The 22,679-nt window shown below is 42.8% G+C and overlaps 1 long non-coding RNA gene across 2 annotated transcripts; it reads left to right on the forward strand.

The window, feature by feature from the left end:
- The first annotated feature begins 4,802 nt into the window (after positions 1-4,802).
- On the forward strand, positions 4,803-15,103 carry LOC141919108 (uncharacterized). 2 transcript variants are annotated; one of them, XR_012621875.1, is made up of 5 exons: positions 4,803-4,903; positions 8,754-8,848; positions 9,104-9,222; positions 13,232-13,428; positions 15,035-15,103. It is a non-coding gene; the product is annotated as an uncharacterized LOC141919108 (long non-coding RNA). The 2 variants fall into 2 exon arrangements; XR_012621874.1 differs by lacking the exon at positions 15,035-15,103 and having other exon boundaries at positions 13,232-13,731.
- Positions 15,104-22,679: the final 7,576 nt, after the last annotated feature.

Here is a 22,679-nt window from a genome sequence, read left to right on the forward strand (position 1 = left end):
CGGAGAGCGCACGGCAGGCTGAGCGAGCCCAGCCACCGACCTCCGCCAGGCGAGAGCCGCTCGGCTCTGCTGAGCGGCCCTAGCAACCGTTGCGACTCACCAACAAAACTAACAGGCACGGCCGCGATTCTTTTCAAATCTGACCAATGGCAGAGCTCGGCGCCGTCACGCGACCGCCGGCGAGGGAGGGCGGACGTTGCCGCGGCGAAAGGCTCGGCGGGAAATGTAGTCTGGGGGGGGCACGCGGCGGGGCCGGGCCGGGCCGGGCCCGGGCCGGGCAGCCCGGCTGGCGGTGCGGGGGGGAGATTTCCTCTGAGGCGGCGGCTGGGCTTCGCAGTGGGGGCGCGCTGCGCTGCAAGGGGTGTTCTCTGAGGCTTCTGTGTTGCAGGCACCCAGAGTATGGAAATGTACGGATTTAGATAACAAAAATCACCATAAGTTTCTCTTTAGACTCAGACAGGAATTCTTTGAACTTTAATAAAGAATGTCTGCCTGTTTTAAATTGAAATAAAAGGAAAAGTAACTTGAAAGTAGTCAATAACTACCAAAACCAAACATTTGTCTTTCATTTGAAGAAAATGCCAGCTAGTGCAAGCAATTCTGTAAAAGAATAATTCTACACAGATCCTGTATCAGCTGCTTTGATGAGGTTGTCTTTAAGATTATATCCCATCTTTCGTTAAACAGAGGTTGTGTCGTATCAGTAAAAGATGTGTGCTTGATTTCAGTTTAGATGCAGGCCATGTTGCAAGAGTCGGTGTGTTTTAACAGCAGAAAGTGATGCGATTTTGGATTTGAAATTGCTTGCCAAACAAAACCGAAAAGCTCTTGTAGACATTCTTTAAGACTTAGGCTAACTTTTTAAAAAGTATTTTAGTTCTATCCTGAACAGAACAGTGAATTCAAACTACTGAACTAACCTAATGCCAAACCACCTTTTTCATACCAGGAAGGGACTGAGAATGGTTCTCAAATAAAGGGGAAAATTAGCTCCTGCGAGCAAACCTGAAAGTTGTTCTCTTCTACTTGTTGAAAAGGAAAACTGAAGATCTTCTCGGAATATTTTTCAAGGTATATTCCTAAAAATGTTGGGTGCTGTTTTCTGCAGAACTTGGGGCATAACAAAGCTCATAGTACAAGCAGTATTTTGGTTTTGTTTGAATATTAGATTTCTGAAACTGATTTTAAAATACTGCACATGCTGCGTAATTTAAACTAGTATCTCAAAGGACTACCATCAACATACTAAAAGAGCAAAACACAATCTAACATGTGCTCCTAGCCTCACACAAACCATGATAAAGAAAACATTACATCAGCATAACCAACCCAGCCTGTTTTGGAGTGGGAGATGATGAAACTCTATCTATGTAAATAACCTATATGGCTTTTCACCAATATATTCTCCTTAAAGTAGTTTGTGCAAGGACAGCCAGTTGCAACAAAAATATCTGCTGCCAAAAGTGTTAACTCATTAGCTCCTGAAATTTGATTATGTTTCTTTTTAAGTCCTCTATAACTTGTGGAGCAAGGTTGCCACTCTGCAAGGGGAAAAGATTTTTTTTTATGAATTACTTGTTACAGCTCTCGTCATTACCCTTAGAAACTTATGCTCCTTATATTTGGGACAGGATTGAAAAGTTGTGGATAGTCTCCTCATCAGAGTGATGAGATGATGCCCTCTGAGACAGCGTATCTCGGGTAGCTTTTACACTGCTGTCAGAAGAAATTAGAGACACAGTCAACACTTCTGGGACTTGGCCCAGCATCCTTCAGCACATCTGAGCAGCAGCCAAACCAGAACTGGCTTCAGCGTCTTTGTACTCAACTCATCTTCCCCGGGGAACTGACAAAGCACTTCAGTTTCCCCTCAGCACTCCTGGTTCTGCTGCGCTTCCCTGTGCCCTGACAGCACTGCCTTCCCATCCTGGTTGGAGGAGAGTCCTTCTTCTACAGGGCTTGTTTGGAGCTGACTGGCAGGAAAGCTCCCGTTCCTTGTCACAGAGGTGCCTTGGAGGAAAATGGTGTGCTGCGTTACCTTCTTGGTAGTCTGCCATATCAGCCCCTTTTCACCTGTCTTTCAGGGCAGTGCGTGTCATTTATCTTGTGATTTGCACAGTCCTGTGGGTGCATTTCACACTGCCTTTAATTTGAACCTATATAGTGGTACCCTCGTTGGCCCCGTGCCATCAGTTGCCTTCAGGTGACATTATTTCTAAGTCATATACAGCTGATTTTGTGAACTCATGACTTTGCAGGCTGTTGATTTGTGCATTCTTCTTTACTGATATAGGTATATTTTCCTTTATGTCTTTTAAGCAATAAGCTGCTTCTTCAGTGTCACATTTCCCAGTTCATCCAATATATTTTTTCCACAGCTGACTTTCAATTCTTCAACTATTTGCTTGTTTCCTGCTCAAGATTAGCTTTAAAGGCACAAACTTAAGAGAAAAATGACTTGAGTTTGTCCGTGTAATTGTTGTACATCAGCGTGCATACGTTCAAGCCTTCCCTTGAACCGAGGGGCGCAGAGGCAGTCACTGGCAAGCAGACGATATTCACGTTGCGGTCCGGTGTCAGTCGGCCAGCACAGCGTCTCTTCCTTCAAAGGGACCTGAACTTACGTCAAATTAACGACGGGAGACAAGGTGACGGGGTCCGGAGCGCGAGGCCCGCCGTAACGTCCAGCCGTAGCACCTCGGCCCCACCGTCAAGGCCCCACCGGCCCCGCTGGCCCGGCAGCGCTGGCGGAAGCCGCCTCGGCGCGAAGCAAGGCCACAGACCACCCGCCGCCGCCCCGACCCCGCCGGGCCCTCGCACCCAGCCCCGGCAGAAGGCGCCCGGCCTGGGGGCTGCTGTGGGCGCTCCCCAGCTCCGGAGGCGTCACCCCGGGGGCAGGTGACGGCGTCGAGGCCCGGGAGATCTGAGCGGGGCTGGGCGTCCCCGGCCGGGAGCAGGCGGGGTCCAGCCCTGCAGGGTGGGGGGTGGCTGGCTGGAGCCCCGCGGCGGTGTGGGGCCGGAGCCGCAGCCAGCTCCGGCGGTATCTGTAGTCGGGGCCCTTTCCCCAGGGGCAGGGGCTTTCTGCCAGCCGCCGGCCTCCAAGTGCTGCGGCTGTTTCGTGGGTAATTTGGTTAACTGAGTAATTGCGGGAGTTCGGGCAGGGTGGGAGGAAGGAGTTGGCGGATGGTCATGAGGCCGCTCCCTTGAGGTGCTCTGGAAGCATAAAATACAGTCTGGAAAATGAATCCCAGACCCACCGGCAAAGAGGGGGCTTGAGCAGCACATGGCAGTGTGAAATAGCCAGCCGGGGGCCTGGGGAGGAAGGAGGGGATCGCTGATGGGCTGCTGGAGGCAAGCCATAGCGCCTGGTGCTGGACTCGGGCCTTGACACTTGGCCTCTGGCAGCTTCCCAGCGCCAGGGATGGCTGCTGTGGCAAGTAAGGTGTTGGGGTTGCCTGTTGCCCTGTGGTCGTTTAAAGTCATTCACTGAGAAGAGAAGAGACAGGGAGCTCACAGCTGGAGGCATGGTTGTGTTAAGGCATGTTTAGGTACTGCTGCATGTGTGCTTTTCATAGATGCATTGAGGCCACCTGGTCCCATGACAGGGTTTTGTGTTATAAAAATGTGCTACATGTGCTCGGCATATAATTTTCAAATCTTCATAGCTTCATTTGAAAGCATGTACATGGCAAACATAGTATTACTCCTTGAGCAGGAGCTGTATTGTTTTACATAGGAGAAGATTTGAACTATATTTACTAAGATGTATGTTGTTCAATTTGAATAACTCAAGACTTAGTCCTTGGAAAGAGTGCAACTGAGACAAAAAAGCTATTGCTGTTTCTCCCTCCACCCTGGTTATTCATTCTACCCTTTGATTTATTGCATAATTCTCTGATGAGCTAAAGAGATCATTTCAGCTTTAACCAACCTTTTAATCTTGTAATTAAACCAAATAGTTTCAAAATCAATTATTCTCTGCAATACGGTAATATAAATGATTACTGTTTTGAAGGTCAGATCTAGCATTTTGAAATCAGAAACTTCTATCTCTCATCAACAGGCTTAAAAATGTACCTGAAAACATAATTGTGTGTCTTGGATCATTACGCTTACCAAGTGTATGAGTGTACTTAGGTTCTCAGGTCACTTTAATTCGAACAGCTCTTAAAGAAGCGTGTGTAACCAAGTGCCTCACAGTAATAGTGTTCTATACTGGCTCTAGCAACTAAAATAAGTGAATGGCTTGGATATTTTGAGGAATTAGTAATGCAGTTTTTTTCAGTATTAGTGTGCTGTATATTTTTTCCATCCATCCATCCATCCATCCATCCATCCATCCATCCATCCATCCATTTAAATCTTTTGTTACTATGATTAGGAAGCTTTTCAAGGCAGGATCATTAGGGCCTTCCATTAGCGCAGTTGTACTCATGTTTGCCTAATACAGTGCATTCTTAACCTCGCAGGAGCTTTTTAACATCATCACAGCATAAATGATGATAAAGTATGTTTCTTAAATGTTTCTGTGACATACCCTACTCATTTAAACTGCCAATCTGGAGTAAAATTTAATAGACTCTCAAGATGAATAATAATTGAGAAATATTTTGTGTATTTATGTGCGTATATATATATTTATATGTTTTACTACCAAAGGAAACTGAAGCTTTACTAACTGGAGGGGAAAAAAACCCAACTTTTATTTTTCTTCTGCGTTTTCTAGGGTCTTTCTGTAACTCTGGCACAGATGCTGTAAGACCACCAGTGATGGCTAAGTATCTTACTTCTTTATTGCTGAAAGGGGCTGAAGCATTTAGACAGGAGTTGGCTGATCAGGCCAAACAACACAGTATCACAGTAGTCAATGTAACAGCAAAAGTGGCCTCCGTTGGAGAAAATGGTAAGAACTGTTTTCACATTGTGACACAAGTATTTGTCCTGTAAATGTTTTGTCTGTTTGATTCATTTTGTTTGTCAGTGTCAATGTCTGATGCAATTTGTTGTCAAATGTCAAAACATTCAGTCTGTTTTGTCTGACTGATTCATAGTCATGTAGCAAATAGCTTAGCTATCAGGTATTTAAGATACATGTTGTGAATAGTAAAACTATTGTTTAAAAAATATACGGTCAAAGGTTTTTTTGTGAAAGTGTATTTATACAAGAAAAGATGACTGCTCTTAAATTGCGTGCTGTCTTATTTTTAAGAAAAGTCTGCATAGATGGCTTTTCCGTAGAACTGGTTGCTAAATATAGTTTCTGGGGCATTTGTGATGTGCCCCAGAAAATTAACTCCATCCCAGCCAGAGCCGGTACACTGTCTCACTTTGGGTTGTGATCATGCTGAATCATGTAAACCAGGCATTTTTGAGTTACTGGTAATCACATAACTGAAAACCTTGCCATAGAAAGCACAAGCAGAAAGAGTGACGGTTGGTATCAACTAGGTGTGTAATATTCTTCTCTCCTAGTCGACATTCTACCGATGTCTCAGGACATACTGTTAGAAATGGCTATACAGCTGGAATAATAAATCGAATCCTGTACTTAGAGAAGTCAGTATGAGCTTTGCCGCTGTTTTCACACAGCCATCTTAGTTTTCCTATGGGTTTCAAGGTTACATCCTTTGGACATAAAAATAGAGTGGTATGGTTAATGCAGAAGGACAGATACAGTACAGGAACACTGGCTACTTCAGAAAATGTTTTTTATATGTGCTGCTTATATTTCATGAAGGGTGTTTGAACTGTGTATCCAAATATTGTTTGGTTCCCTAAAATGTCCCCTTTTTTCTTTTTCTTTTCTTTTTTTTTTTTTTAATTTCTAAACCTATGCCTATGTTCTGCAAATATTTGCATAATGTCTTTTTATCTCTAAGTCTGGGACTAGGCCTGTTTTGCACTTTTTGCCATACATGATGTTAATTATTTTTTTTTGCAGACAGTATGTTAGCTTGAAACCTCCAGGTTAAGGGCTGGGCATGAATTCCAAATCTTACTAGTAAAACTATTTCTCTCCATGTGTTGTTGATTCTTTTTCAATCATCCACAGAGCTGTGTAAATACCAACATGGGTAACCATTATTTAAAGGTAAAAATCTCAGGATTGACTTTCCTGAAATGAAACATATGTTTGAATTTTATTTCAACTGAGGTTTCAGAAGTTTTATTTCAGTTCCAGGCTGCTTATGGAAATTCTTCATGGTGTAAGAAATTCAAGCTTTAATCCTTAGGATTACTTTTTTGAGAATACTGTTTCTTCTTTTGTAGTGTTATGTAAAACAGAGGCTGTAAACAGCTGTCTAATGGTCCCAGAGCCCTCAGAACAGCCCAGAAAACTTTACCAAAGGCATTCTGTTGCTCGTTACATTCTCAACTGTTGCTGTCCTCTTACTAGAAGCTTAACAAGATAAATAAATTGGAACATGAAGTCAATACATATCTAGAGTCATGCCATTCTGAAATGGGGAAACTGGCCAAGATACCAAGATATATCTAAATAAATATCAGGTATTTATCTGATAGCTGAAGAAACTGAAAGATCTCCACTAAAGGGGGGTGTGTGTGTACATATATATATATATATATATAGTTCTGTGTAGAAGCCAGAAGACTGGACACTTCTGTGTCTCAAAAATATAAGGTGCCTCAAAAAGATGTGGTTCAAGAGTAAGAAGCTTACTGCTCATGTAACATGGGCTAAATCCAAGGAGCAGGATATGTTACAGTGCAGCCATTACAGTATTTCAGTGTAGTATTACTCATCTTTCTGGCTCTGACACCCAAGACAGAGCTTCCTTTATCCTTGGCAAGTGTCAACTGTCTGTCTTGACCTCAGAAACTAGTGCCATTATCTGATGTTATGTACCATTCCTCGGAATGTCATCATGGTTTTGGGCACTCAGGGCTTCTCCTTGAACTTAAGTGAAGATGTGACTGGAGTGGGATAGTCATGCCACTGACCTTCAGATGTTTTAACTTGGGCTTCCTGTAGAGCCAGTGGTGAGAAATGCTCAGAATAGTTTCAGGCCTAAGTTAAACTCTTGTTCTTTCCAGTTATGCTACATGGTACAGCTAAGCAATATAACCATAACCTGAATTGCCCCCTGGAGGAACCTTGCTTTCTAGCCTCTTAGTTTAGATGTTAAATTTAATGTCTAATATTGGGTAACACAGTTATCCTAAAGCATGATAAAAGGGCAAGGAATTAACATTTAGAAAACAAATTTCTTAACCAGTCACATCTTTAAAGGACTTGAAAATAATGGCTCTTTGACAATAACAAATGGCCCAGGGCATTTCCTGTTTTGGTCTGAGCTCATCTTCCTTTTCTTTTCTTTTGTAAGCTTATATTTTAGAGGTATTTCAGGCTGGCCATTGCCCATCCTGTAGGAAAAACAGAAGGCAGGGAGCTTAATACACACTAGACATCTGCCCTGCATAGAATGAAGTCATACTCCTGAAAAGAAGAGCCTGTATTTGTGCCATGCGATGGGACTACAGTGTTCTTTGCAGTCCTTGAAGAGAAGCACAGTCTTCTTCCCTGAAAGTGCACCAGCAGATGAAAGATGATGAAAACTCATGAAGTCTCTGTTGCTTCTCAAAGGGTTGATTAATGAGCAGCTAGTTTTTTAAACATGTTTTTATACCATTATTTTCAGCCAAATCAGCAAGTAGATCCATGTGGCCAAACAGGTGCTGGGACAGCAGAAGAGCAGGCAGAAATGCTGGTGGGACAAAAGAGCAGGGCTGCTTCTCATCTATTAGGCAGTCTTAGATTGGCTAAATTGCTTCTGAAGTTGCATCTTTGGCAATTCTTCAGCAAGGAGTCAAATATGCAGGAGGCTGGCTGGATTGCAGCCTTTGGGCATATCCAGACTTGCAGAGTTAGAGAGAGTATTTCCAAATGTTGTTCAGCATAAAGTTCTCCATTTAATGCTGCCCTGATGTTGTCACAACATGCTGCAGCCAAGGATGAGAAGAGTTTTGAAGCAGGCCAGGCTTCCTTACTGAAAGTTTGCTCACAGCTGAAATCTGAAGAAATTGAAAGGTTTCCACTGAAATGATGAGTGTTACCAAGCACTGGCTGATCTGACCCTCTGTAGTCAGAATAAACCCCATTTTGCAAAAACTGAGCTGTAAACAGCAAAATTCTGTTGTTAGTAATTCAGTTTTGTGCATCTGAGTTTCCCTTTGCTGTTTCAACAGATTATAGGATCTGACTGCAGTTCCAGTCAGGTGCTTTTGTATAGTGTTGCCAAGTACTGTCATGTACTGCATCATGTATGTGGGTGCACTGAAGAATACACAGACATTTATAAAGCACCGTAAGATCTTTCTGGGTGAATGGCGTTATAAACCTAAGATAATTATTCCAACAATCCAAAAATTCTGTATAAAGCAGATTTTGGCACTGTGAAAAGAAACAAAACATGCAACAATTTAGGGGTAAGGGAGGAATCCTTTTATTTTAAGGATAATATTAGTATAAAGTTAGAAATGAGTAATTTTCTAACTCATTTCTAACTGGGTGACTCATGCTCTTGGCAAATTAATTATCCAAGACAAATGATTCAGAAATAGATGCTATAGTTTTATTATTTTTTTAATCAGATGGCTATTGCTGTTACAAATAAACATGAGGCTTGATTTCAGGTATAACAAATGTAGCTATACGCTGCAAATTATGCCACAGTGCTGCTTGAGTATGTGTTACACATGCCAATTTTTCTTATCTGATGTTTTGGTTTCAGTTTTAGGTGAATGCTGTAGTAGCTACTGGGTGTCTAAAGCAGCTGTGGCCACCAAGAATCTCAGCAGTGAACTTTGACAAGGGAAGTCTAATGTGGTCTGTATTTCTTTCCATACAGGAACTGTGATTTATTAAAGCCTCATCACAGGAACATTCCTATGAACAAACTTTTCACCTCAGAATTCTTAATAAATTGTTTGATGAATATTATTGAGAACATTGACATGGGGATGATGGGAAGATCCATGCCATCTTTGCTTGGGATGGATATATTGTATTGTTGGCTGTAACCCCCTGTCTCTGTTCTCTTTCTTTTTTTCTCCCTGCCCTGCCCCTCCTCCTTGGCTGCAGTTTGTAAGGGAATATCACAATGCAGGTCTGATCTGTTGAAACCACAGCTAATGCCCATGCCTGCCTCTGATGGGAAGAGAACACAGACCACAAGTTTGGGATTTCTGGCCTCTTTTTAGGCAAGTCTGTTGCTTATCTTCCCCTTTGCCCCCCAGTTCCCTTTGTTCCTGCCCTTCCTCTGTATCATTAATTCATATCAAAGTTCAGTGTTATTGGTTGCTGGGAACGCAGTTTCATTTGGCTATACGTACACTCTTCCCTAAAAAAAGTCAGATACTACCTCCACGTTGCATGTTCATCGTGCAGTGAAAATATGGAGCATGATTTTATTGTAGTAGTTCTTAATGATTTTCAGCTGAAGTAATGAAGAGGAAAGTCAGGCACATTTTTGTGAGGTGTTCATGTTTCTCAACTATGATTCTTAAATTGGAAGTTTTGAGTTTTTAATAACATTAGAAATTATTCATGTTCATTGCAGATACCTATACATCCTTATTCTTAAAAGGTAGGATATTTGCTAGCATAGCTGAAATTATTCCTGTAGTGAGACAGGAGAATGTCTAAGGAAAACTGCATTGAGTAATAGTTTCTATTCTCTTTATTTTGTTCAGTTGTAAATATAGTAGACAACAGATGAAATAGCTATTGACGTAGAGAATAACACAAATTACATCAAACAAGGACTTCAAACAGCGTGTTTTGAGGTCAGTAACCTGTGTGCCTAGAACTTTGGTCACACTGGTGACAGCCAGCTGACATAACTTATGTGGATGTACATGCAAAGATAAATAGGTAGCTTTTTGCTGAATTTCCCAAGCAGAACAGCAAGATGTCAGTGAAGGTGTATGTTTCTAATGGGCTCAAGGCACTTCAACAAAGGAAGCTGTTATAGGTAAATTCTCAAATTGATGTGAGACAGGGCCAATAAAAATTCCAATTGTTTATTTAGCAAGCGGCAACAAGCAAAACAGCGCTGGGCGGCCGGGGAGTTCAACTCCACCAACGGCGCGCACTTTCGAAGTTTTTTCGTCTTGCTTATGTGTTACAAAGTGATGTATATTAATGAAACTCTCATATATATTCATAATCTATCCCCGCCTACCCCCGCTTCATATTTTAATGAGGTTTCTCTGCGCAGTAAACTTCAACAGTTCTGGGCGGTGGTCGCAGAGTCCTGAATAGTGGTCGTAGAGATGAAGTATCTCCTCTTCCTCGGCGTTGAACTTTTCACCCCAAGGTTCTGCGCAGCCTCTGTAGTTCTCTGACATGTCTCTGCTTGCCTCTTGTCTCTACATGTCTCTGTTAAAGCTCTGATAAGGACGCACCACTATATCTTCTACCTACCCCCTACACAGCCTTGATTTATTATGTTAGTTAAGCTAAGCGCTTGCTGTTAGTCGGTTAGTTTTATACAATGTAGCAATATTAGCTTTACATAGCTCAGGTGGTGATTTACTTCTCCATTGTTTTAACTGAATTTGATGAATAAATAGTTTACTATCTATCACAGAAGCCAATACTGATGAGTTAACTTGCTGAAACTGCAAGAGGTTTTTTTTGCTTGTTTGTTTGGTTTTTATACCTAAATGGATCCTGTTTTCAATAAACAGCATGAAGGAGGAGTCTTTCCAGGGCTCTGCCATATCAAATAGAAGACAGCATGTTCTGTCTGATGAAATGTAGGTTTGACTGCTAATCGGCCAACGCAAAGCATTGCTAAATTAATAGCCAATTTTGCTGAGAATACAACTTCTCAGGAACTGAAGGTGTTTCCTGAATCTGTGACTGGCTGAGAAAAATGGGAATTCCTTTTAAGAAAATCAGGATATTCTGATTTTTTCAAACAGAAGTCTTTCATATTTCCATGTCAGCACTGATCCTGCCTAGGCAAATGAGTTAAAAATCGGAGAATGACTCTGGAATACTGCAACTGAATTTTCCAGTTGGGGGGCATGGATATTTTAATTTTCATTTTGGGTCAAACTGATCCAAATACGTGTTTCGGTTTGGAGGTGAGACCTGTCTGCAAGTCCTTTCTCAGCTCTCTCACTACTTTTTGTTTTAGCATTGTTGCTTTTGTTTCTTTAAATGGGAGATGAGAAGAGCAGTTATTCACACTTTATGAAGTGTCTGAAGACCTGTGGGTACAGAGCACTACATTAGTGCAAAGTATTTAAATGTAGAACTATGTCTTCTTCCTTTTTCCTTATGCCAGTCTGTGCTGTGACTGAAATCAGTCTGCTTACAATCAAATTTAATAGGGGCAGAGAATATTTTTTTTATGTTTTAACCACAGACTTTCTCATTCAGTGAAAGTAGGGTTCCAGCCTATTTCTCTCTGCAGGAAATTCATATATTTTTTTTTTTTTAATGTTTTAATTGATTAGGTAGTTTTTGCTACTCCTATGAAAACAGTCATGATGTGTCTATCCAGTGCTGTTTGCATTTGCTTCAAAATGTGGGAATTAATCCATGCTAAAAATTACTTGGTTTATGTGTGCGTTGTTTAGTTTATATGTTCTGGGAGGATCTAAGGACTGAAAACTGGCAATAATAAGGAGGTCATAAATCAGGCAGCTTTTCTTGGTTTAGGATTTTAGGTCAGGCGTATCAATTCCAGCTTATGCTAGATTGCAGCTGTGCTTGTGAATGGAGACTAGATCATGTCATGTAATTTGTGGGGATTTTCTCACTTGCAATCCATGACCACTGATGCCTCATAACCACTGCAGCAGGGGTAGCTGTACCTTCCTGTCTGGTTTGTGTGCTTGTTCTCTTTCTTTTTTTTCTTTCTTTCTTTTTTTTTTTTTTTTTTTTTTTTCCTTCTAAGAGGAAATGAAATTAAGATAGATGTCTCCTTTGGTATTTTAAGTAAATTTTATAAAGGGAGGAAACGCAAATCAGTTGGTGCTTGCCACATATAGAGCAGTCAGACAAAAAGTATGAGGGGTTGATGTCTTAGCACTATCAGTTCTGTTTTCAGTGGATATACAGAGGTTTTGTAAACAAAAAAGGTATCTCTGTCTCCTGTTGTACAGGAGTTACACAATGCTTTTGTTTTCTTTTCCCGTGTGTGAAATGTCTGGCACCAAAGTAACTCCGAGGCTTCTTTATCTGACTTCTCTGTCAAAATTAAGGATAAATACAGCAAATTTGATTAGCAGTGTTCATGAGATCAAGGAGTCTGTTTTACCATTCTGGGTTAAAAAGAATGATAAATGTGTATAATTAGGACTTTATGTGTGTCAAAATAATGCTTTGGTCCCAAGGTGTTCAGTCATACGTTGTGAGATAATAGAACATCATCTATGCTCTGTGGTACTTGGCATATATGTTTCTTAGACCCTTTCAGGTTAATCATTGATTCAGAGAACTTGTTTCAATGACCCAGATGGTCTCTTTGAGTCTTAAATTCCCATTAGACCAAGTGTGTGTATTAGTTATGTTTTATTGCAAGAAAACAAAGATTTTGGTGACACTAAGGTTCCTGCAGTGAAATGCAAGTTGCCTTCTGTGTGGGAGAGATCCTGGAAGTTCCTTTCTATTGTTTTGGGTTTTTTTCACAGTGTATCTAATGAAAAGACAGAAGTCTGTGTAGTTCTGTTTTTCTTTTTTTGTGTGTACATAGATTGTATTGACCTTGTGAAAACCTGAAAGCACTAAATTGGCCTCTTGAACAAAAGGAAATGCATTTCACAGAACAGACTATTCCCTGTAGTATTTATTCTGAAAGGTCACCAGTCACAGAAACATCAGAGGATGTAACTATGGCAAACCAACCCAATGTTAGCATAATGTTTGGTTATTTCCCTTCTTTGTTACTAGGTAATTGGAGCCTTTAGGGACACATTTGTCATTTATAGCACAGCCCCTTCCTACACAAGACTCTGATTCTTTGCAAACATGGATAAAAAAGGTATTTTTAAAAAGATTAGCATTTGAGTTTTATTGTCTGTGGTTTCAGCTTGATTTCACAAGGACATATTAAATGTTGTTCAGCATCAAAAACCTAAGCAAATGTTTGTTTTATCTATCAGAAAGCAAAGTCATGTTGTTCAAGTACTAAAGTCTTAACTCTAGATTAGTTGTGGTGTTTGGACTTAACTCTGTGCTTAAATGCTCTTTCAGACATACACTTCCCTGCTACTGAAGGTGATTGAGGAGCAAAACCAAAGGTGTGGTGTGTTTCTGTTTTGCACCGATTCCCATCTGTGGACTAGTTTGGAAGAAGGAAAATAGAAGCTCTGTGACCTTTCTAGCCTCTGATGGACACTGTGTGTTCCCTCCTGGGTTAGAGGAGTAAGCCAGTTTTGTCTGGTTTGGAGGTATGTATGTCTAGCTAGAATAGTTCAGAGAGATGCTTTTTTTCCCTCTTCCACATACAGACATAGAAAGTCTGGTTCCCTGTTGTAATAAAACATATATGGTATTTGTTATTCAAATCTCAAGGGGAAAAAGAAGTTGTAGTCAGGATGTTGTGGCCGAACAGTTTTGTAATTCTCTTATGTAAATAAGAAATAAGATATATGTATATAGTTTCTATTGTTAAAATCAGTTGTTAGAAGGGAGCTAAAATGGCCCCCATCTCCAAGCCACTACAAAAACACTTGTGCTGAGTCATCCCCCCTTCTGTGATGGAAACCTGAGAAAAGCCCGCGAAAACAGGAGAAAAGCCCGGGAAACTTGTTTACAACTTTGCAGCCCCCTCAGGGTACGCCCATCATGAATATGGATGAAGCCTACACTATAAAGGGACTCAGTGCTGTCCTGTAAGGTGTGTGTCTTGGTAGAGCAGAGACTCCCAGCACACCCAGCGCTGTTTTGCTCACTCGCCGCTTGCTAATAAAATTTTATTCATCACTAAAAATTGAGAAGTGGTTATTTCCCACTAAATTACAATTAATCAATAACACCTGTTCTTATCTGATTCATAATCATTAATATCCATGGAAATTTCGTGTCAGCATTTAAACTCTGGGAATACAGACCAACGCAAGTGAAAAACCTCCATGCAGCTGAGTACTGATAGGAGAACCAGTTTCTCCTCCTCTTCAGATGTGGTAGTGCTGAATAAGGAAGAGAGAGTCTTTTGTAATTGTCAGCCATTCTGTTACTGTCTTTCAAAGTGCTTGTTTTGAAGCTGTTACTTCCCTCCTGATGGCATTATGAAGGTCCATATAAAAATGCTGAGTTGGAAAAAAAAGTGAAGACATTCAGCCGAGCAAAACCAGTATGTTTACATACATGAGGGTAATTGTCTGTGGGGGAGCAGTCAGGAACAAAGGCTTTTCTCTACCAAGTTCTCTCTACCAAATGCTCTGTCACTTGTTACGATCATTTTTATGATGATGAACAGTAATTCTCAATCTCTGGGTTGTTAACTTGCCTGTTTTTCAATTACATTTTGTATATTTAAGTTTGATAGTTAAAGATAAGCAGCAGTACACTGAGCCAAATACTTAGGTACAAGGTAGAGTGGATGGGAGCAAAGGACAGTGTATTTGAAATGAGATTTTTAGCTTTTTTACATACCTAATAGTTTGAATCAATTACCTGGCTTTTCCTTTTTTACAAACTCTCTGCAGAATAGAACTTATGGCATGGAAAAAAGATGATTCACCTCTTAACACCTACTTTATCTTCACTGGCTTGTAATCCTAAGCAATAATCAAGGACTAGATTCTAAATGTTTACTAATTTGTGGAGTTTATTTGAAATGTCTGAACTAAGGCACTGAAGGTTTTTGTTTCCTACCAAAGATGGGCAACCAACAGCTCTGCCAGGGATCAGTTAAAGTTGTGGAGAGTAAATGCACCTGCAAATTAAGTTGTGATTGTCTAGTTGGACACAGAGAAACAGAGGTATCGGCAGGAAAAGCTTTAGAAGGAAAAGGTTCTTGCTGTTTTGTGACTGCTGCATGCTTTTTTTCAGTTGGGATGAAAGACGGCAACCACAATCTCTAACCACATCTCAGCACTGCCAGAGAATAACTGTAGAAACCACTTGGGCCACGACAAAGTCTGGCCGCAGGGATGGGCAGGCTGGTAAGACCAGGATACACCTGTGTACTCTTCTGACTGTTATTCCCTAGTCTTGGCTATTGTTGTTATGTTCTAGTCCAGACAGCTTTTTCCAGGTAGCGTTCATACCGCCTTTCCTGGACATTCAGCCTGGCACTTGGGCCAGGAGATCTATCTATGCCCTATTTGTCATCAGTGAAGTGAAAGAACACGCCTCCTGAGGGCTGTTCAGACTGCCAAAGCTAAACTCCCGCTTAGACAGGAGTGCCTTTCTCCATCTTTCTCATCCTTGATGAAAGTGAAGGGGAGATGAGCTTCAACTCTGTGCAGGGGAACCGGGCTTTTTATTAAATCAACAGGTTTTGTTTAAGTGTCACAGAAGGCATAATTGAAAGGAGCCTGCACTGGGAGGTGGGTGGGGAGAAAAGGAAAGGAACTGATGGTCTCAATATAATCTTTCTTGGCCTCAATCTGGCAAAGATTTAGGCATATGACTAAATTTATGCCCTTCACTTCCTCTATCATCTGCAATCAGTTTCCCCTCTCAGATGCGTTAGTGTTGGGGGAAAGCAGAATTCTCGTGCTAGCTAGCTGTTGTCATAGTAAGGCTTAGCTTTCCTGTGATGGCACTGATAATACTAGAGCACTTTGGGTCCCTTTCTAAGTACTTTGTCATTGCATTTTCCAGATAAGAATTCTACACAGTTTTAGAGCTGGTTTTGTCCCGTTTGATTTACACATTTATCATATGTCATTATATAGTTATGTTTGACTGTTAGTCTTCTAGTCCTGCAATTTAAAGGGAGAAAGAGCATTAAAACATATTCCAAACAGGTGTCTACCTAAGGCTAGTTGTTTTTAGTACGTTTTTTTCCCAGTTCTGAAAAGAAATTAGGAAGAAATACTGAACTCCTAGATGTGGTTCTTTCCTTTTGATACATGTGATATGTGAATATACCTAAGCCAACAGTATCTGATTTTTTGCAAGAAATGCTATTAATATTTTCATGTTACTTTATTAAGCTGTACTGTATTTGCTTTATTTTCAAAGGGGAAAAAATGAATAAGAACTAGTATGACTTTCCTGTAATATAGAAACAGGGTAAACATAGAATAGAAATGTAAACAGAAATGGCAGAGTGCCAGCAACCCCTTGAACATAAATCTGCCAGCAGCTGTGCCAGAAGTCTGTTTCATTACACTCTTGGCATTGGTTAATAGAGTTTGTGTAAATTGAGAAGATGTGTACATGCTACTTCTCTCCAAAATACGACCAAAGCTTTGTATCTGCATGGCTTTGAATTAGAATAACACCACTGGTGCTCTGTAAGATTTTTTTTTTGGTTCTTGGGTAATGGATTTACCTGTGGACTGCACCTGTTTGGTGCTTATTTTAGCTTAGTCTCAGACCAAGGACATAGGAGGTCCACAGAATGAGGGAGGACGAGCCTAAAAATTTCAGGCCAGGTTGCCTGTGATAACATGCCTGAAAGGGTGTTTTGGTTTGGTTTGGGTTTTGGGGTTTTTTTTCAGTTCCATTGGTTTTGAAACTGTAAGGGCTGGAGCACAGCATATTTGATCCTGTGGCAGAGTATCTTAAGCCCAGGGTAGTCATTAGTTTGCTGAAGCTGACTTGTAGAGTTAGAGAATTGCAGCCTGGCTCTCTGTGTTTATAAACAAATAAATAGAGGTGACAAAAAGATGGGAGTCTGAAGTGCAGGCGGGGATGGAATAATCCAGGAAGTGTTTGCTGTGCAAATGTGTAATATGCAGTGAGTCAGTGTAGCAGACTTGTTCACTGTTCTGAGTCCATTTGTGTCCTGGATTTCTTCAGTGTACTACGTGTTTGTAGTCCTCTTCCCACCAGATTGCTAGTGAAATATATAGGAAAATATTTTAAAATAAGCAAGTAGTTTCCACCTACTCCTGTTCAGAAAAGAAAACAGAAATCCTGAGTAAACGTTAATATTGAAAGAACTGTAAGCATCCTCAATTTTGTTTGCCAATATTGCATCTCTACCTGGATTGTTGTCTTGCAGGTTAGACTGAAAACTGAAGTGGCTCACAGGGTTTATTTATAAAGTTAGGATAAAAGGAAGAGGAAAACTTCACTTTGGTTGCACCAAAGGGTTAGAAATTCAACCTGTAATACATGCCATGACTTCATTGACAGGTGTTGTAGTTCTACCTAGTTCTTGATTTGCAACAACTTATATATATATAAAATATACAGAAATTAATATAAAGGGATGTAGAGTAGACAGTAATATACTGAATGTGTATCTGTGGTATAAAGGCAAGAGAGTGCAGTACCTCTTAAAAACAATACCTGCTTTCAGCCAGTTGTGCTGTGATGCATCATCTCATAAATAGTATGGATAAAAAACCAGCAGACAGCAGGTCTTGAGCCAATGGCTCAACTGTGAGAGTAGCAGGATAGTTTATTTCTGCTTTTTGTCCTGTTTTGAAGAGGTGACATTATCACTTCCATCATATCTCTTCTGGATTGTGTTTTCTAAGACATTCCAGATTTTCAAACACTAAGTATAATGTGAGACCTTCACATCACCAATTTAGCTCCAGTGTAGAATATGAGAAGAGCACAGGGTGTCTACATCAGGCAATGAGTTCATGAAAAGCTGTACTGTGGTTCTACCTGTGGCTCACAGATGATGCAGAATAGGGTGAACAATTCATATGCTCCCAGTTTCAACTTTATTAATGCAAAAGGCTCAGGTCTTTTTGCCCTGAATGCCAAATGGATTGCACTGTAGTTTGCTTGTGCCCAGAACAAGCAATGCTATATACACCTGAGAACATGAGATTACTTCATTTTAAACCCTTACAGATGATCCCGTAATACATCAAACACTCTAGTTTTATTCCCGTTGTCTTAGTTTACATTGCAGAAGAGCTGAAGAATTCTGAAATCAGAACTGAAGAGGGTATGTAAAACCTTTCATTCCAAAATTCAACAAGTGTAAACAAAAATTATATGTAAAAGGTGATTTAATTAGAAATAAAAGATTGTAAAGAACCTCAGTAAGGTGTCTAGGCCATGCCTTTTCCTTGCTTTAAGTCAGGATCAGCTCAACCTAGACTGTTCCTCACAGATATTTAATTTTTCCTAAAAAATTGCGGCAATGGACAGTTGAGTCTTCCGGTGCAGTCTAATGCTTGTCTAACTTCATTCTAGGAAATGCCTGAAGTCTAAAGTGAATTTCCCTTACTGCAGTTACTGCTTAGGAATTCCTTCTAGTTTCTCAGCAACTGTGATATATCTCCTTTGCTGTTAGCTGTTCCAGATTTGAATATCTCTTCAAATCTTTCATTTCCTAGACTAAAACTTGATGTTTTCATTTAATCCTTTGTTAGTCATTCCAGAAGTTTACTGCCTGAAATTGAGCACAGCACTTGAAACAGGTACTGTATTCCATTGCAGAGCCAGTGGGCTGCTATCCTACCACGAGGGAATGTAAGCGTGCAGTTAAAGGTGACTTCCTTTTGTTGCACTAAGGTAAAAAGTTGCCACCCTTCAGCTGAGATACAGTAACTGCCTATCTGTCTGCTCTGCAGTTGCAGAGAAAAACAGATTTGCAGGAATGATCCCCTGTTCTGCATCGGGTGGGTTGGTTGTGGAGTCAGTTTCTGTGTCAGACATAGAGAAAGGGGCAACCGTTACCAGCTGGGGACAGAGCAGCAAGGATTCCTCATGCCCTGAGAGGTCTGAATTAACAAGGAAAGTTGGCAAAGCGTAACCAGCCAGCTGCCTAGAACTGCTAACAAGTGGTATGAAGGTCCCTGCCAGTCAAGGCAGCGGCCGCCTTGTTTTTAGTTTAAACATAATTCAGTAAGTTAGGGAGTTCTCAAAGAATTTCACAGGTTTGGAAGCACTACAGCTCCTTCTAGCAGTAAACATACATAGCATGCTTGCCTTCCTGCCCTCTTCAGGGCAATCGCGTTTGGGCTAGCAATTACAGCAGTTGCTTATGCATTAGGATATGAGGAAAAGGAAAATTTGGAGTGTTTTAATCATCAGAACACTAGTTACTGGTTTTTAGGAAGAAAATTCTACTTGTTCTTTGTTCTCAAACGTGCTTTCTTCATTTCCCCAGCTTCATGCGCCTGTTTTTCTGTGGCTTGCTCCCAGTTACCTAAATATTGTGTCCCTAGCCCAGAAGGGGAGAGAATGTCACATTACCTCTTAGGAAGCAGTTGCTTAATACAATGTCCCTTTCTGGAGGCAATTAGAATAGCTCTTCATTCTTTGTAGGTGTTTTTCAGGGGAGGGCCTGTGTCCTGTACTAATTTTAGGTGTAAGGAGGAGAGACGATGTGACCTGGTTTTAGTTTAAGAACAATCATCCATGTAGGGACTGGCAGTTTGTGTGAAGAAATGACCTTCATGTGCAGGGCCAGAATTCAATTACCGCTTCTTTTCAAGTACACGCATGGCACCGCAGCACAGCTCACCCGGTTTTATGTCCACTTGATATTTAATATATTTCATTCAGAAAATGGTGTTTTTACACTTGGCTGTCTCAAGGGTCAGAGAGTAAATCAGTGTCACAGGATTACCAGTGCTGCACAGGGAAAGCCAAGATACTAAAAAAGCACGAGGTCAGACGCATTCAAGGTCACACTAGCCCCACTAAGCTGTTGAGGAAACAACGTGACTACGCAGACAAAAACTTGAACGTTGATGCTGATGCCCAAGTAACTTTTTGTGCGGGGTACAAGGCACACCTCGAGTCACAGGAGCGTGCGGGTGGGTGCCCTGAAGCGAAAATGACCCCGCAGCCGGTTACTGGGGCCAGGGGTGCCGGCTGCCGGGGGGACCGTGCGAGTGGGGGCCGCCCCAGCGCCCCCCCCCCCGGCGCGCTCCCGGAGCCCCGCAGGTGCCGGCGGCGGCCGGGAACGCGCACGTTAGCCGGGCGTTGGGGAGGCGGGGGGTCGCCGCCGTGTCCCCGGCGGAGGACGGCGGCCGCCCCTCTGCAGCGCGCTGCGGGCAGGACGCCTGCGCCGTGCGCTGCCGGCGGCGGGGGGCGGGCGCCGCATCCCCAGCGCTCGGAGCTGCGGGCACGGGCGCCGGCATGAGCGGAGGCTCCACCGCGCCCAGCCGGAGCTGAGCCGGGAGACAAAGGGGAGAGGTCTGCCGCCATGGGGGAGCCGTTCCGTGCCCAGCCCGCCGCCCCGGCGGGGCCGCCATCGCCCGCCGCCTCCTGCTCGCTGCTCGGCGGGCTGCTGCAGAACGGCTTCCACCCCCCGAGCCAGCCGCTGAGCCACGGCGGCTGCGAGGAGGCGCCGCACCCGCTGCTGCTCCGCCCGGAGCTGCCGCCGCTCAGCCACGGCTCCGCGGCCAAGAAATGCCGGCTGCGCCGGAGGGTGGACTCGGGCCGGCGGCACAGGCCACGTAAGTGACGAGCGCGGCGGGCTCAGCGCGGCAGCACTGCGGGGCGGCCCCCTCCGTGCGGCGCTGCCGCGGCCCGGCCGGGCCGGCGTCGCCATCGGCCCCGCTGTCAGGCGGCCGCGGGTCCTACCCTGCAGATCGCCGCCCGGCCGGGGCTGGCGGCCACCCGGCTCCCGCGCCGCGGGCGTTCCCCCCCGCCGGTGGCGGCCCGGGCGGGCGGAGCGAGGGCCCCCGGTGCCGGCCAATGCGGCGGCGGCGCCCGGGCACAGCCCCGCTGCCGCGTGGGCCGGGCCCGCCCTGCGCCAATGGGGCGGCGGCGGGCGGGGAGCGGCGGCCCGGCACAAACGCGGGCGGGCGGCGGGCGGCATCTTCGTGCCGTGCTGTGCCGTGTCCCGCGTCGGGCGGCGCCCAGGGTCCTGCCGGCCTCCGCCGCCTCCTGGACGCGCCCATGAAGCTCATAGAGCCCAAGCAGCGCTGTGAGTAGCGCCTGGGCGGGCGGGGGTCGGCCTGGGTGCCGCTGTGCGGCGGGAGGGCGCAGCGGTCTTGGTACATGCGCCTTCTCCTTCCCCAGAGGCTGGCAGAATTAAGAAAAAAGTAGACCTGGGAGCTGAGTGCAAATCATTCGGACTGAGGCGGGGGGGGGGGGGGGGAGTATATTGCAAGCACGATAAATTTGTAATACACTCCTTACGGTCATTGCTTGTGGCTTTGGTTGGTTTGGGAGATGTTCATGAACTGGCTGCTCATGTTTTGTTGCAAGGCTGTGAGTCTCAGACATCCATATTTGTAATGTACTTAATTGTATAAAGTTTGTTGATTAATGGTATGTTTTACTTACTTGATTACAGCTGACTTCTTACATTTAGGTATGGAGCTATTCAATAATTTCATGGTGAAACTCTACAAGTAAAGCAATCCCATGGAATTGGAGTACTCTGTTTCTTTACAGTCTCACTTTGCTAGCCCTTCAAATAAAGCAAATGAATGTTTTCTTCTTTGTTAAAAGTTCAGCATGTTCCAAAAGGGTAATCAAGGATAGTCAGGATCGCAGCTACCTGCTGCCAAAACTTAAAGATGTTTCTTACTCAGTAGGAAGTAGTGTGCATTCAGCTAGTCTGGATTACTACTTTTTTCTTTCTTTTGAAATGAATACTTAAAAAACTTTTCTGTATAAGTCAGAAGAATAGTCAGAAGGAGCCTTGAAGAGCTGCAGCTTTCACAAGGCTACTTATTAGCCAGTGCCTTCTCTGGCGTTTTTAAATGTTTTGCTGAGCTACACATGCTATTTTACCTTAGAATGTTCTCAGTATTGATTAATCATACATAGTATTTGTAGATATTTAATTTAGTCTTCTACCAAATTTAGCGTATTGGTGACAAAATCATTCTCTCACACAAACTGGTTTTGTAGTCTTTGTCTAGCTTCACACTTTCATTCAGGAACAAAAACTGCAGAACTTGGACTAACTTATGTTTTGATTTGGTGTAACTAAGAAGGGTCAGCACTTGCATATCAAACCCTTCATAATGTTAAAAACTATTTTGAAACAAAGAACGAGGCTTTTATGTATTCATGTAATCACTTGAATAAGAAAGAATGGGGAATTTAGTATTTCCCTCATGTTACCGAAAAACTCGGAATAAAACTTATCAACACCAATTTGATGCAGATAAGCAAACACTTCTTTATTAACGGCCGGGTGCGCGGGTGAATCCTTTCACCAACGACGCACACCATGCACCAAAATCATACATCTTATGTGGAACGTACTCATACATATTCATTAAGTATTCATGCATAAACATAACAATTCCTGGAAATCATTATCATACTCTCCTCCTATTTCCGATTCTGCACAGTAGAGTCCAGAAGCACCTGGAAATGGGTCTGGGGTGTAATGTGAGTCGGTGGGTAATGAGTCGGTGGTTGCGATCTCCCCCTGTCGGAGTTACCTATTGCCTGAGGACACTGTTTCTTGGCTTAAACTTACATGTTGCTTCAGCCGATTTCCCTATTTTCCCATTAATTTGGATTCTGACATCTCTCTGCATTCTTTCAGGTTATTAAATACCTTATAAGTAAAATTATCTTGAATCTTAAGCCTGTTATCTATAGTTCTAAATGTTCCTACTAGGTGATTCTGACC

The sequence above is a fragment of the Strix aluco genome, unplaced genomic scaffold (assembly GCF_031877795.1).
Source record: "Strix aluco isolate bStrAlu1 unplaced genomic scaffold, bStrAlu1.hap1 HAP1_SCAFFOLD_85, whole genome shotgun sequence".
NCBI classification, from domain to species: domain Eukaryota; kingdom Metazoa; phylum Chordata; class Aves; order Strigiformes; family Strigidae; genus Strix; species Strix aluco.